Source organism: Moschus berezovskii, chromosome 25, assembly GCF_049115385.1.
Source record: "Moschus berezovskii isolate FMDL1 chromosome 25, NW_MosBer_1.0, whole genome shotgun sequence".
Classification (NCBI taxonomy): Eukaryota; Metazoa; Chordata; class Mammalia; order Artiodactyla; family Moschidae; genus Moschus; species Moschus berezovskii.
In genome coordinates, this window is record NC_142484.1 from 6,719,286 (window position 1) to 6,734,366 (window position 15,081).

The following is a 15,081-nucleotide window of genomic DNA, read 5'->3' on the forward strand; positions in this document are numbered from 1 at the left end:
CAATTCTGTGATTTCACCCCTAGAGCAGAGGCAGTGAATAGTGACAGCCATGTCTCTGGTCCGGAAATGCCCGCCGCCCAAGGAACTTGCTTTTGGGGGCAAGGCTGCAAGATGTAGGCTCCCAGGCTGATCATGCTGTGATTGGATGTGTGCGGGGGAAGCCTTCCTCACAGTCGATTGTGGTTTTGATGAATGATAATGCTAACGGAGGCATTGCCTGTGACCTGGTAGGATCCAGACAAGGGGCCCAGAACAGGTGCAGCTTTAGGGTCTCTAAGATTGGCCATGATTTTAGCGTGGGTTTGGTTGAGCTTGGGAATGTCTCTCCAGGAGACACATTAGCAGTGGTTGAGACCAGGCACCCGGCACCAGACAGGCTTGCTTCCATTCCAGTTCTACTGCTTGAGGGTTGCAGACTTTAGGCAGATTCCCTAACCATTCCTCATTTGAAAAAATGGGCATACTATAATACCCATGATAGCCATAATAATCTGCTGGAGAAAAGAAAGAACTCTACGAGGAGAGACAGGAGTCTTTCTGGAAGCTGGTGAGGACCTTCAATGTGGCTGCATGAACCTCCTACAGGAAGTGCTATCTGTTTTAGCTGGCAGAATCCAGAAACTGATTGTGGGAGAGCTGAATCCCCAGAAACTGACATCTCACACCCATCAAGTCCCTACAGTAAAGGTTCCCAAACATTGTCAGTTTACCATGTCCTGAGTGTCTCACTTGATTTTTTTCATGGAGTCCCTCGGTCACCCAACAGTTCCATTTAGTAAATAGTTAAATATAAACAATGTAAGAAATGCTTGTGTTTTAATACCTCAGTAGTCATTTGAGAAAATAATATAGAGATATTGGAAGGTACAAAAATATTTTATTCTTAAATGACCACAGTTGCTTGCCGGTGGGGTGTGTGCACCACTTCTCAAAACTTGGAACCCGACTGGACATCGTCACCTTCATTTCCTGTTCGGCATTGACTTTCGCTGCAGTACTTGCTTTTTATCATGGCAGATGCCAAAAATCCAGCTGTGCAAAGAGATTATGTCATCGAAAGGAATGTAGTGCAATCCGATGTTGAAACCGTGAACAGCCTCAAGCTAGCAGCTTGCCAGTTGTCTGACAGATGTCCAGTGTCTCTGTCTTTCCCTCAAAGTTCTATAATATTTCATGGCACCCCATGAGTTTGCTGCAGTGCATGGGCCCTACATCAAAGAAAGGATCCTGTTAGATGCCAGGATTCTGACTGAGGACGCGTACAAGGACGGGGAAGAAGGCGTGTGAGGCTGGGGTGCCTGTAACCCTCCCCCTCGCTCTACTCTGTTGCCAGGTTGGTCCCATGGTAGCTAAGGAGAAAATGGAAAATAAAAACAAAATGGGTGTGGGTGGTGGGCAGAATCAAATTAGGAGGATATATCACACCCAAGAGGAATGACAGAAGCCTATGGAGAAGAGGCAGACCCGGCTCTGGTGGATGAACTCTTAAAACCAGGCAGCCAAAAAGTAAAGGTTTAAGTCTTGACTCATGGATGGTCTCAGAGGGCGTTATGGGAAGCTGGGTTTTCTTGCTCTAATGCAGGCATCCGACAGAAGCTTTGTCAGAGGACTCAGTGCAGCCCCGACTAAGCACTGGCCCCATGTTGGGAAGAGTCAGGCTTCCTTGGAACAATAGAGAGGAAAAAATTCCAAGGCTTCAGAGAACAGAATTGTAACATCGTCTATCCCACTTGTGAGCTGCCTACCGCACAGACTGACACGTCACCAGGTCCCAGAGATTCTCTACTCTCAGTGGCCGCTGAAAACAGGCTGATTAAAAAAGCCCCCAGAAACAAAGAGGGCTTTCCTGGTGGTTCAGATGGTAAAGAATCCACCTGCAGTGTGGGAGACCTGAGTTCAATCCTTGGGTTGGGAAGATTCCCTAAAGCAGAGTTTGGCAACCCATTCCAATATTCTTACCTGGAGAATTTCCATGGACAGAGGAGCCTGGCGGGCTGCAGTCCAAGGGGTCGCAAACAGTCGGACACAACTGAGTGACTAAGCACGCGTGTTCACACACAAAAAAAGTGGTACAGTGGTTAAGACTCTGCGCTCACAATGCAGGGACATGGGTTTGATCCCTGGCTGGAGAACTAATATCCTGGGTGCCATTCGAAGCAATCAAAAATTAAAAAAAAAAAAAAACTTCAAAGGACTGATTAAAATGGGTGCTCCACCTGTATATTTCAGGATAATAATCTCCCCTTTCAAGGTTCTAACCTTAATCACATCTGCAGAGTCCCCTTTTCTGTATAAGATAACATATGCACAGGTTCCAGGGATTAGAACGTGGGCATATTTGGGGCCATCATTCTGCTGACCATACCTGGGGACCAGAAAAAGGGTTCCAGGTTGGTGCGAGATCCCTTTAGCCACAGCAAGCTGGTCCTGTGGTGGAGCACCCAGTGGGAGAGATGATAAAGTCTGCTTTTAATTGTCAGCTTGCTTTGTCAGTGAGAACTTGCCACCACCTCCTGCTGCCGTCCAAGCAGCGGGGAGAGGTGCTATTGCTCCCGATTTACACAAACCAGTCATTCCTGGTCACATGGCTATGGGACCGAAGGGGACAATGTGCGGATACAAGCTGTCACAGCGTCGGGAGTGAAGGCCTGGGTCAGGAGCTGCTTCTGTGTTTCATGAGATGATGTTGACCTTTTCATCTAGGAAGCATCAGACCCTGTACAAATTTATGTCTAGCTACTCCTCCCTATTGGGGTCCCTTGAGGTTCTTTCCTGCCATCTGATCATAATTCAAGTCCATCTCCAGCCATCTGGGGCTATTTAATAACTTTGAATCCCCAAAGGAGAGGAGGTCTCAAATCCTCACCTTCCAGGGTTACCTTGGCCCCCAGCGAGTCAGCATCCTTTCATGGAAAGCAAAACAGAAGGGAATCTTTATAAGACACTGGAAGCTGTGGGGTTAATGTGGGATGAAATTCAGGCCTGGAAACAAGCAGAAGCTGGGGTGGATTGGAGGACGGAGCAGGGATACAGGGGCAGTGCGATCAGGCCACTGCTGGATGATTGTCTCCAGCCAGTCTCAGAGTCTTTGAGATTTTGCCTAGAATTTATATTCCAAGCATCCATTTGCCCTTTCTTGCACCACTTGCCTGTAATTTTGTTGGTTGAAGAGCAGGGGAAGGCTCTGTATTACAGACCCAGCAGCTTGGTTGAAAGCAGCAGGCAACTGCTAAGTGGCAGTTTCTCTCCCTAATAAGGAAATAATAAAATAATAGATTTTTATTTTCTTCCTAGTGGATGCTGTACCACAGAACTTGCTCACAAAGGACCCACCTTGGGTTATTTTCCTGGTTCCTGAATGCGTAACTTTGGACATTTAGACACATGCCGAGCCATGTATCCCCATGTGAACGAGGATTATTATAGGGGGAAGGGTTTGAATGGAGGCCAGGGAACCCGCTGGCCACTAAAAACAAACACATTTGTCCAGTATTTATCAAGACGCTACTATGCATCAGACGTTCCACAAGGGCTCAGGTCCACAAAAGTAACCAGAAGGAAAGCAGTAAGAATATGTCAGATACGGAGGGGGTGGGGGCAGGGAGAGAAATAGGTGAGGGGGATGAAGAGGTCCAAACCTTCAGTTACAGCATAAATGAGTCATGGGGCTGAAACATACAGTGTGCAGAATACAGTGAATAATTATGTAATAGCTTTGGATTGACAGGTGACAGCTAGACTTATCATGGTGATTATTTTGAAATGTATACAAATATTGAATCACTATGATGTATGCCATGAATTAACAGAGTACTGTAGAGCAATCATACTTCAAAACCAAACAAACCCATAAAAGAAGAGATCAGATTTGTACTTACCAGAAGTTGGGGGTGGGAGGAAAATGAACTGGAAGAATATAGTCAAAAGGTACAATGTTCCAGTTATAAAATTAATAAGTACTAGGGATGTGATGCCCAGCATGACAAGATAATTAACACTGCTGTACGCTATACATGAGAGTTGTTAAGGGAATAAATTCTAAGAGTTCTTAGCATATTATCACAAGGGAAATATTTTTCTATTTTTTTGACATTGTAAGTCAAATCATTATGCTATACACCTTAAACGCATACAATTGTTGTTGTTCAGTCACCCAGTCGTGTCCAACTCTTCACGACCCCATGGACCAGAGCACACCAGGTTTCCCCGTGCCTCACCATCTCCCGGAGTTTGCCCAAGTTTATGTCCATCAAGTCGGTGATGCCATCCAACCATCTCATCCTCTATCGCTCTCTTCTCCTTCTGCCTTCAATCTTTCCCAGCATCAAAGTCTTTTCCAATGAGTCACCTCTTCACATCAGGTGGCCAAAGTGTTGGCGTTTCAGCTTCAGGGTCAGTTCTTCTAAAGAAGATTCAGGGTTGATTTTCTCTAGGATTGACTGGTTTGATCTCCTTGCAGTCCAAAGGACCCTCAAGAGTCTTCTCCAGCACCACAGTTCGAAAGCATCAATTCTTCGACGCTCTGCTTTCTTTTCTGTCCAGCTCTCACATCTATACTTGACTCCTGGAAAGACCTGTATGCCAATTATATCTCAACAAAACTGGAGAAAAAAGTAATAAAGGTGACACCACTCAGGGCCCTGCCCAGGCAGGAGAGGGTGGTGATCTGAACCAAGACAGAAGCAGAGTTCGGATGGGAGGAGACAGTAAAGTTGAGAGGTGGCTGGAGAGTGGATTTGGACCAGATCCAGTGTCTGGCTGAAGATGAAGCTGGGAGGATGGTGGCCTCCAAGTTTTGGCTCCCCCTGGTGGTGACTTTCGTGGAGGAGGAGACCCACGAGAAGCAGCCTCTTGGGAAAGATGGATGAAAATCAATGTGGGCTCTGCTGCATTTGCAGTATTTGGAGGTCACCCAAGTGGGTTTGAATCAGACAGGAGGACACTGGGATGCCTGAATCAGATCTCCAGGCAGAGGGTCAGGTTGAAAATGGAAACTGGAGTTTCCATTTTACCCCATGGTTGGGGGTCTCTGAAACGACAAAAGCTGCCACCCACCTTCTTGCACAAGGGGAACTCTGATTCTCTTTTTGGTTTTTTGGCCACATCACTCAGTTTGTGGGATCTTAGTTCCTCGATCAGGGATCAAACCTGGGCCCGGGCAGTGAGAGTACCGAGTCCCAACCACTGGATCACTGGGGAATTCCCCTCCTAAAACAGGATTAGGGATCCTATGGTCCTTGTCCCCCATTTCTTCTGCCTGAGTTTGTCTGTGGAAAATTTTTAGCCAAAGATTAAGTTTAATGAGAGAAGTGAGAACTTGCAGAAACAAAGGAAAACGGTCAGAGGAGATCCAATCACAATAGTTTAGTCATTAAGCATAGACAAGGACATTTAGCTCCTTCTCAAGGGCTGTAGGTGATATTCTGAGCCATAGCCTGTGAGCTATCTTGTAGATACCGAAACCCCCACCAGGTGGAGGAGTTAACCATACGATGACCAGACTGTGGCCATAATGTAAGCTGCCACAGAGGGCTGCCTCAAGAAATGGAAACAAACCGATCCTGGAACTGAAGATTTGTTGTTGTTCAGTCGCTAAGTTGTGTCTGACTCTTTGCAACCCCATGCACCCTACAGCACACCAGACTTCCCTGTCCTTCGCTGTCTCCCAGAATTTGTTCAAATTGATGTCCATTGAGTCAGTGATGCCATCCAACCATCTCATCCTCTGTCACCCCATTTTCCTCCAGCCCTCAATCTTTCCCAGCATCAGGGTCTTTTCCAATGAGTCGGTTCTTCACATCAGGTGGCCAAAGTATTGGAGCTTCAGCTTCAGCATCAGTCCTTCCAGTGATATTCAGGACTTCAGGATATTCATTCATTCAAATGATATTCATCCTTTGGGATGGACTGGTTTAATCTCCTCGCTGTCCAGTGAACTCTTAAGAGTCTTCTCCAGCACCACATTTTGAAAGCATCAATTCTTCGGCGCTCAGCCTTCTTTATGGTCCAACTCTCACATCCGTACATGACTACCAGAAAAAACAGCTTTGATTATATAGACCTTTGTCAGCAAAGCAATGTCTTTGCTTTTTAATATGCTGTCTAGGTTTGTCATAGCTTTTCGTCCAAGAAGCAAGCATCTTTTAATTTTGTGGCTGCAGTCAGTGATTTTGGAACCCCCAAAAATAAAATCTATCACTGTTTCTACTTTTTCCCCAACTTTTGCCATAAAGTGATGGGACCTGATGCCATGATCTTAGTTTTTCGAATGCTGAATTTTAAGCAAGGTTTTTCACTCTCCCCTTTCACCCTCATCAAGAAGTTTTTTTTAGTTCCTTTCTGCCATTAAAGTGGTATCTGCATATCTGAAGTTGTTGGCATTTCTCCTGGCAAGCCTGAGTCCAGGTTGTGAGTCATCCAGCCTGGCATTTCTCATGATGTACTCTGCATAGAGGTTAAATAAGCAGGGTGACAATATGCAGCCTTGCCATGCTCCTTTCCCGATTTGGAACCTGTCGTTCGATTGATGTCTGGTTCTAACTGTTGCTTCTTGTCTAGTGTGCAAGCTTCTCAGGGGACAGGTCAGGTGGTCTGGTGTCCCATCTCCTTAAGCATTTTCCACAGTTTGTTGTGATTCACACAGGCAAAGGCTTTAGCATAGTCAATGAAGAAGCAGCAGATGTTTATGTGGAATTCCCCTGCTTTTCCTATGATCTGACAGATGTTGGCAATTAGATCTCTGGTTCCTCTGCCTTTTCTAAATCCAACTTGTACATCTGGAAGTTCTCAGTCCATGTTGAACTGAGTTCAGTTGAAGCCTACCTTCAAGGATTTTGAGCATCATCTTGCTAGCATGTGAAATTAACTGTTCTTTATCAAGGTGATGCTGGTCAGACCACTGATGACCAATTTCAAGATGACAGTCAGAGCTGACTGTACTGTTTTTACATGTAGCCCCATCCCTCAGCCTATACAAGCTTTTGCCACTGATTGTCAGTGGAGGGGAACTGGTTCCCAGACAGGAGTTGACTTTCACCCCTTGTTATCATCTTCCAAAATCAACTCTCTTGAGAATTGGTTTTCAAGCTGTGGAGCCATCAGACCTGGATTCAGTCTGGATTCACTCCAACTCCTAACTTCCTAAATATCCAGAGTCTGAATTTTTCAATGACACTATGCTTGTTTAGTAAGTGTTTTTTAGAGTTGTGAGCTTGATCTTTGTTAAAATATTAGCCTAATATTAAAATATTAGTTATAACACGTGTTTTATAACACATAAATTGAAATTCTTTTACTGAAAAAAATCAGTAGTTTAGTCAGTTTTGTTTAATAAGTTTTAGAAACAGCAGCCAAAAAGAAGAAAAATGCAACTGTCTTTTCCCGGCAACGATGAGTTACAGAAAACTAGCCGGTTTGGGTTTCAGCTGACATTCTGGGCAGAAACTCCCCCTTGGAGCAGAGGTTCGCATCCTCTGACATTTGGTGCATGGTTATCAATTTGACCACTCTGTTCTCCTTTGTTCCTGTCAGATCTGACTTCCAGGAGCTTTATACCTTCACCCAGCAAGGCAGAAACTTGCTTTCCCTGCCCTGACTCAGGGTCGGGTCCTTGCCCTTTCCAGCCACCTCAGCGATGACTTCATACTTAGGAACTCTGGAGGACCAGAGCGCAGTGGGTGTGATCTAAGAGGAAAGATGACCGTCACAGAAACTGCAGCAGCCTGCCACCTGGGGGAGGTTCTGGGGGTCCAGTCGTCCTGAGTCTGGACCCACAGAGGAGGCACAAAGCCTCATGGGTTGCTCTGGATCAGGGAGGCAGCCTACATTTCCCTGGGTGCTCTTCTCGGGGCTGTTAGCCAAGGAAGATAAAGCTCCACTTCCAGGGAGGCTGGGTGATGCAAAGCTCCTTTGACAGCTCTGGGCCACAGGATGACATGAAATGGGCCACCAGCCCATCCTCAGGACCTTGTGACCTCAGTCACCCTGGAAATGTTGGTAGCATCTGAAGGATCATTCACTTAATACGTATTCACTGGACATCAATTATGTGCTAGGCGCTGTGCTGGCTTCTGGTGTGTGTGATTGTGCGTGTGTGTGTGTAATATGGAGTGCCTATTTATAATGAATAAAAACAGTCTGAATGATGATGACAGCTAAATTTATTGAGCAATTATTATGTTGCAAACCCTTTTCTAAGCATGGTGGCATATTGTGTTTTTCTTTATTTTAGTATTGTGATGATTTTATTTATTTATTTATTGAAGTATAGTTGATTTACAATGTTGTGTTGGTGTTTTTGTTGTTGCTGTTTTAGTAACTAAGTCATGTCCAACTCTTTTGCGACCCCATGGCCTGTAGCCTGACAGGCTCCTCTGTCCATGGGATTTCCCAGGCAACAATACTAGAGTGGGTTATCATTCCTTTCTCCAGGGGCTCTTCCCTACCCAGGGATTGAACCCATATCTCCTGCACTAGAAGGCAGATTCTTTACCGCTGAACCACCAGTGTTGGTGGCATATAATCTTATTTAATTCTGGTGATAAGCCTTGGAAGTCAGCAGATTCTATTATTACCTACTGTTCTGCAGCTGAGAGAGGATAAGTAATTTGCCTAGGGGCACTGGGGTCTTAGTGGCGAAATTAGAGCTCCATCAGATTGAAAGGTCTACACCTGTGACCATTTGCCTTCCATAACTTTAGTTCTAATAGAAGAAACAAACCATAACCTCATGCGTACATAAATAAAAATAATTGCCACCTCTGCTGAGCAGCAGAAAGGAAATGCAGAGGGAGCTGAGGTAGGAGAGTGGATGTGTTCAGACAGAGCTGTTGGGGGTCAGGGGGAGAGCTGGAAAGAAGGAGGACTCCAGGAGCTAGAATAGCGGGTGCTGAGACCTGGAGGTGGGAAGGAGACTGGCTTGTTGTAGGGTCAGGTGCGGGGCCTCGATGGCTGGGGGAATAGGGGTCTGAGGGCCAGGGCAGGTGTCTGGGTTTCCCTTGAGGCACTGGTGTGTGTATGTATATATATATGAAAATCTAAAATTATCTTTTATTTATTTTAAATTTATTTTCTATTTAAATAAATACATTTTTTAAATTTATTTATTTATTTTTGCACGACAAATGGGATCTTAGTTCCCTGTCCGAGGATTGAACCTATGCCCCTCGCATTGGAGATGCAGAGTCTTCACTACCAGGACCGCCAGGGAGTCCTACCCTGGTATATTTTGAGTATGGTGAGGTGTGATTGGGTTTACACATCAAGGTGATTCTGCGAGGGTTGGAGGACTTGCGAGAAAGGAGAGGCCTGTAGGAGTCCAAGGCTGATGATGGAGGAGGATGCCCTGGGGGGACCTGGGGCAGTGTGGTGGCTGGGAGAGGCCTGGGAGCTATTTAGAGAGATGTGTTGTAGGCAGGATCCTGAATGCAGATTTCATGTCAGGGGTGAGGGAGGTGTTCATGGATCAAATCCTATTAATACAACTTCCGAATCTTCAAAATACTCCAGTTGGAGCGGGGAGAAGTTCAGTTCAGTCGCTCAGTTGTGTCCAACTCTTTGCGACCCCATGAATCACAGCATGCCAGGCCTCCCTGTCCATCACCAACTCCCGGAGTCCACCCAAACCCATGCCCATCGAGTTGGTGATGCCATCCAGCCATCTCATCCTCTGTTGTCCCCTTCTCCTCCTGCCCTCAATCTTTCCCAGCATCAGGGTCTTTTCCAATGAGTCAGCTCTTCGCATCAGGTGGCCAAAGTATTGGAGTTTCAGCTTCAGGATCAGTGCTTCCAATGAACACCCAGGACTGATCTCCTTTAGGATGGACTGGTTGGATCTCCTTGCAGTCCAAGGGACTCTCAAGAGTCTTCTCCAACACCACAGCTCAAAAGCATCAATTCTTCAGTGCTCAGCTTTCTTTATAGTCCATCTCTCACATCCATACATGACCACTGGAAAAAACATAGTCTTGACTAGACAGAACTTTTTTGGCAAAGTAATGTCTCTGCCTTTTAATATGCTGTCTAGGTTGGTCATAACTTTCCTTCCAAGGAGTAAGTGTCTTTTAATTTCATGGCTGCAATCGCCATCTGCAGTGATTTTGGAGCCCAGAAAAATAAAGCCAGCCACTGCTTCCACTGTTTCCCCATCTATTTGCCATGAAGTGATGGGACCGGATGCCATGATCTTAGTTTTCTGAAGTGGGGGTGTGTGTGGGTGAAATAAGAGTGATGGCTATGACACTGGGCACTGGAGACAAAGGGATCTGTTGCACCAATCTCTCTACTTTTGTGGTGCTTGAAATTTTACATAATTAATGCAAAGTTAAAAAGAAAAAACAAGAAAAAGATTGCTACACAAGTGTGAAGTTTAAGCAAGAGTGCTGACTATTTCCTGAGATGGAAAAGAAAGAGCGGAGCAGGGCTGGAGGGGGTGAAGATCAGACATCCTTTCTTTTTTATATATATATTTTTTAAAGTTTATTTGGCTGTGCTGGGTCTTAGCTGTGGCACACAGGATCTTTGATCTTTGTTGCAATTAGTTGCCCAACTAGGGATTGAACCTAGGCCCCCTGCATTGGGGGCGCAGAGTCTTAGCCACTGGACCACCAGGGAAGTCCCTCAGGCACCCTCTGTGTGGCACCACTCTCTCTCTCTCTCCATCATAGAACAGAGACAGAGGCTTCTGGGATTTAGGGACAAAGCTCTGGTCCCCTTCCTCAGCCATTATTCTCCTTTTGAGAATGGCTTAGAATGGAGCATCCTGGTTCACTGTTGGCGCTCATAAAGTCCAAACACATGAACAAAACACACCAGACCAGGAGAGGGGAGCTATCCAGTGACTGTCCGTTAAGAGGTGGACGTGGGGATTTACCTGGCAGTCCAGAGGTTAAGACTCTGAGCTTTCACTGCAGGGGGCACAGGTTCGATCCCTGGTCGGAGAATTAAGATCTTTCACAGTGTGACCAAAAGCTAGAAAGAAACAGATGGAGCTGGGTTCAGAGCCTGTATCAGTTATCCACTGCATGAAACAAACCACTCCAGAATGCAGTGGCTTGAAACAAGGATTCCTTATTTCTTTCCAGTCTGTAGGTCTACAGTGTGAGCTGGGATCAGCTCATTGGTTCGTCTGCTAGTCTCATCTGGGGGGCATTGTTGGGGCTACAGTCCTCTGTGGCTCCACTGGGAATGACCTGTCTGAAATGGCCTCACTCCTGTATCTGGAAGCTGATGCTGGCCCTTGGCCGGGGCGTGTGACCACTCACCTCTCAGAAGGTCAGGCTGGGCAGCTTCACTGCATTGTGGTCTCCAGGCTCCTGGAGGGTGTAGGTGGAAGTTGCAAGCCCTCTAGCAGCCCGGCCTTCAAAGTGGTGCAGCCTGACTTCTGCCACAATCTATTGGTCAAGGCAAGTCATAGGCCAGCCCAGATCTAAAGAGTGAGGAAATAGATGCCACCTCTCGATGGGAGGCACTGCAGAGTCTGCGTCCGTATTTAATCTACTGTAGGCCAGAGTGTCCCAATAAATGACCGAAGCTTGTCATTCTGCCCCCAGTAGGCCCACATCTCATATACCACTACCTTCTCCCTGAAACAAGCATTATAAAACGGTTGGTGTTCAGGATTTCCCTGGCAGTCCAGGGGTTAGGACTCTGCCCTTTCATTGCTGGGGGGCAACCCCTGGTCAACCCCACAAGCTTCAAGGAGTGGCCAAAAAAAAAAAAATCTGTTGGTGCTCATTTTGCAGACCAGTCTCTAGACATTGATTGGTTAGGAATGGCGTTTGGCTCATGGGCTGATTCCATGTTTCTTTTAATTTATTTATTTGGTCTTAGTTGCAGCACATGGGATCTTCAATCTGTATTGCAGCATATGGGATCTAGCTCCCTGACCAGGGATTGTACCGGCGCCCCCTGCGTTGGAAGCACAGCGTTTTAGCAACTTGAGCACCAGGGAAGTCCCCGATTGCATTTTTGAAGATGGCCGCTAATACATCTCCCACCTCACACGCTAATCTTGTGATGTGATGGTGACGAGCCTCCATGGAGAGGTGAGGGTCTTACGTTCCCTCCCCTTGAAACTGGGTGGACCTTTGAAATAGGTTTAACCGATAGAAAGGGACAGAAGTGACTTCGAAGGCGAGATGACAAAAAGCAATACAGCCTCCACTCTCGTGGTGAATTTGTCCTTGGACCCTAGCCACCAAGCTATAAGGAAGCCCAAGTTTGGAGATGCCCTCTGTGGGTGTTCCAGCCATTAGCCCGAGTTAGGCCCTCAGCCATCAGCCAGCATCAACTGCCAGACACGTGAGTGAACGTTCTTTTGGATGATTCCACTCCTGGCTTTTGATTCTTTCAGCAGAGGCCCTAAATGTCATGGAATAAAGATAAGCCATCCTCATTGTGCTGTGTCTGAATGTGTGACCCACAGAAATCAGGAGAGATAATAATGATGATTGATTTTTTAAAAATAATTTTATTTATTTATGTATGGCTGGCTTATGCTAAAGTTGAAACTCGAATACTTTGGCCACCTCATGCGACGAGTTGACTCACTGGAAAAGACTCTGATGCTGGGAGGGATTGGGGGTGGGAGGAGACGGGGACGACAGAGAATGAGATGGCTGGATGGCATCACCGACTCGATGGACATGAGTTTGAGTGAGCTCCGGGAGTTGGTGATGGACAGGGAGGCCTGGCGTGCTGTGGTTCATGGGGTCGCGGAGAGTCGGACACGACTGAGCGACTGAACTGGACTGAACTGGACTGTGCTGGGTCTTCCTTGCTGCACTGGCTTTTCTCTAGCTGCGGTGAGCAGGGGCTACTCTCCTTTGCTGGTGTACAGGCTTCTCTTTGTGGAGGCTTCTCTTGTTGCACAGCGCAGGCTTTAGGGTGGGCGGGCTTCAATAGCTGCAGCTCCTGGGCTCTAGAGCACAGGCTCAATAGTTGTGGCTCATGGGCTTGGTTTCTCCATGGCATGTGGGATCTTCCCAGACCAGGGATCAAACCCATGTCTCCTGCATTGGCAGATGGATTCTTTACCACTGAGCCTCCAGGGAAGACTGATTATTGATGTTTTAAGCCACTAAGTTTTAGTGTAATCTGTGTTGTAGCAGTGGATAGACAATAATGTAAGCTGTTGTAACAGAGACAAGAAAAAACAGTGGCTTAAACAAACCAACAGTTTACTTCTCTTTTTCACTAAGAGGGTCTGGAAGTAGGCAACCCAGGGGTGATATGGACACACCTATGATGTCATCAGAAGCCCAGGGTCTTTTTTTGTTTGGTTGGTTTTTTGGCCATGCCATGCAGCATGCAGGATCCTAGTTCCCCAGCCAGGGAAGCTTGGAATCCTAACCACTGGACAACCAGAGAATCGTTGTCTTCCCAGGGTCTTTTATCTTGCTGTTCTATTATCCTCAGCACATGGCTACAATTCTCAAGGTCACCTCCTGATCCAAAGTAGCTACTGGAGTTCCAACGATCACATCTGCCTTCCAGGCTGAAGGCAGGATGAAGCAAAGAGGACAGGACTAGCCTTCACCAATATTGTTTCCATTTCGAGGAACATTTTTAGAAATTCCTTCCAAGACCTTCTCCTTATATCTCATACATATCCTAAAATTAAGTCACACAGCCACACCATATGTGCAAGGGAGGCTGGAAATGTTGCCTTTTTGCTGAGCTCATCGCCATGTAAGGTAAAACTGGGGTTCTGGTGTTGAGGAGGGGAGGAGAATGGATAGTGACTGGTGGGCTGGTGGTTGGTGGCTGATGTGTTAGAGCAGGACAATGGAAGAGGGGTCTTCCCATGTGGGGGAGCTGGGGCTACACGTTGGCCCCCAACCTGCTGCAGCCTCCTTGAATGTTTGGGGACTGCGGAATTTTCCATCTAAGTTGCTTCTGAACAAAGGATGGACTTCATTCCTTGCGAGGCAGTGGGCTGATGTACGTGGAAAGCTCTGGTCTCTAGCTTCACCCTCCCCAGGTGAACAGCAGGCAGCTGGACTTTTGCTAAAAATCTAACGTGCAGCACTGAACTTATCACTTCCTGCTCAACCACTTTCCATGGCCGCCCCTGTTTACCGGCAAATTCTTGGCATTGATGTTGAAGGCTTCAGTCACCTCTTCCACAGCTCTGCTTTGACCCCTACTTCATGCCTGGCACCCAAGCCTTTGTGTGGGTAGCTCCCACTGTCCAGAACACCCTCCACCCATCTCTGCCTGGAAGAAACCCACCCACCTTTAGCACTCTCATGGTGCCTTTGCATGGACTAGAAAAGGCTGTCCTTTATCTGGGCTTCCCAGGTGGTTCAGTGATAAAGAATCCACCTGCCAATCCAGGAGATGCAGGAGACATGGGTTGGATCCCTGGGTGGGGAAGATGCCCTGGAGGAGGAAATGGCAACCCACTCCAGTATTCTTGCCTGGGAAATCCTGTGGACAGAAAAGCCTGGTTGGCTACAGTCCAAGGGGTTGCAAAAGAGTCAGGCGTGACTGACTGTGGATGCACCCCCTTTATCCAGGTGGATGCAGCTTCCAGGGCTTGAGGAGTGGCGCAGAGGTGGGATTCCAAGCACACGTGCCCCTTGCCCAGCAAACATCCTGCACAGTTGTACAGAGAGATGTCACTTTAAAGACCTCCCTAGGGAGGGAGGGAGGGAGGTCCTTCCTTTACCAGCTCTGTCCTTGGACTCCACGCCTTGATCTGGGGCTGGCTGTTTCCAGCTTTGTGTCCTCTGACCTGCTCAATGCCCATTCCCCCAGACCCATGACACCAACAGCCATCAGGGGAACTGAGTTTGTGCCACAGGCCATACCTCTCTTTTCCCACTTTGAGGACCAGTCACCCCTCCCTTGGGCTTCCCAGGTGGCACTAGTGGTAAAGAAGCTGCCTGCCAATGCAAGAGACATAAGAGATGCGGTTCAATCCCTGAGTTGGGAAGATCCCCTGAAGGAGGGTATGGCAACCCACTGCAGTATTCTTGCCTGGAGAATCCCATGGACAGAGGAGCCTGGTGGGCTACAGTCCATGGGGTCACAAAGAGTCGGACACGACTGAGAGACTAAGCACAGCACCACTCCCTT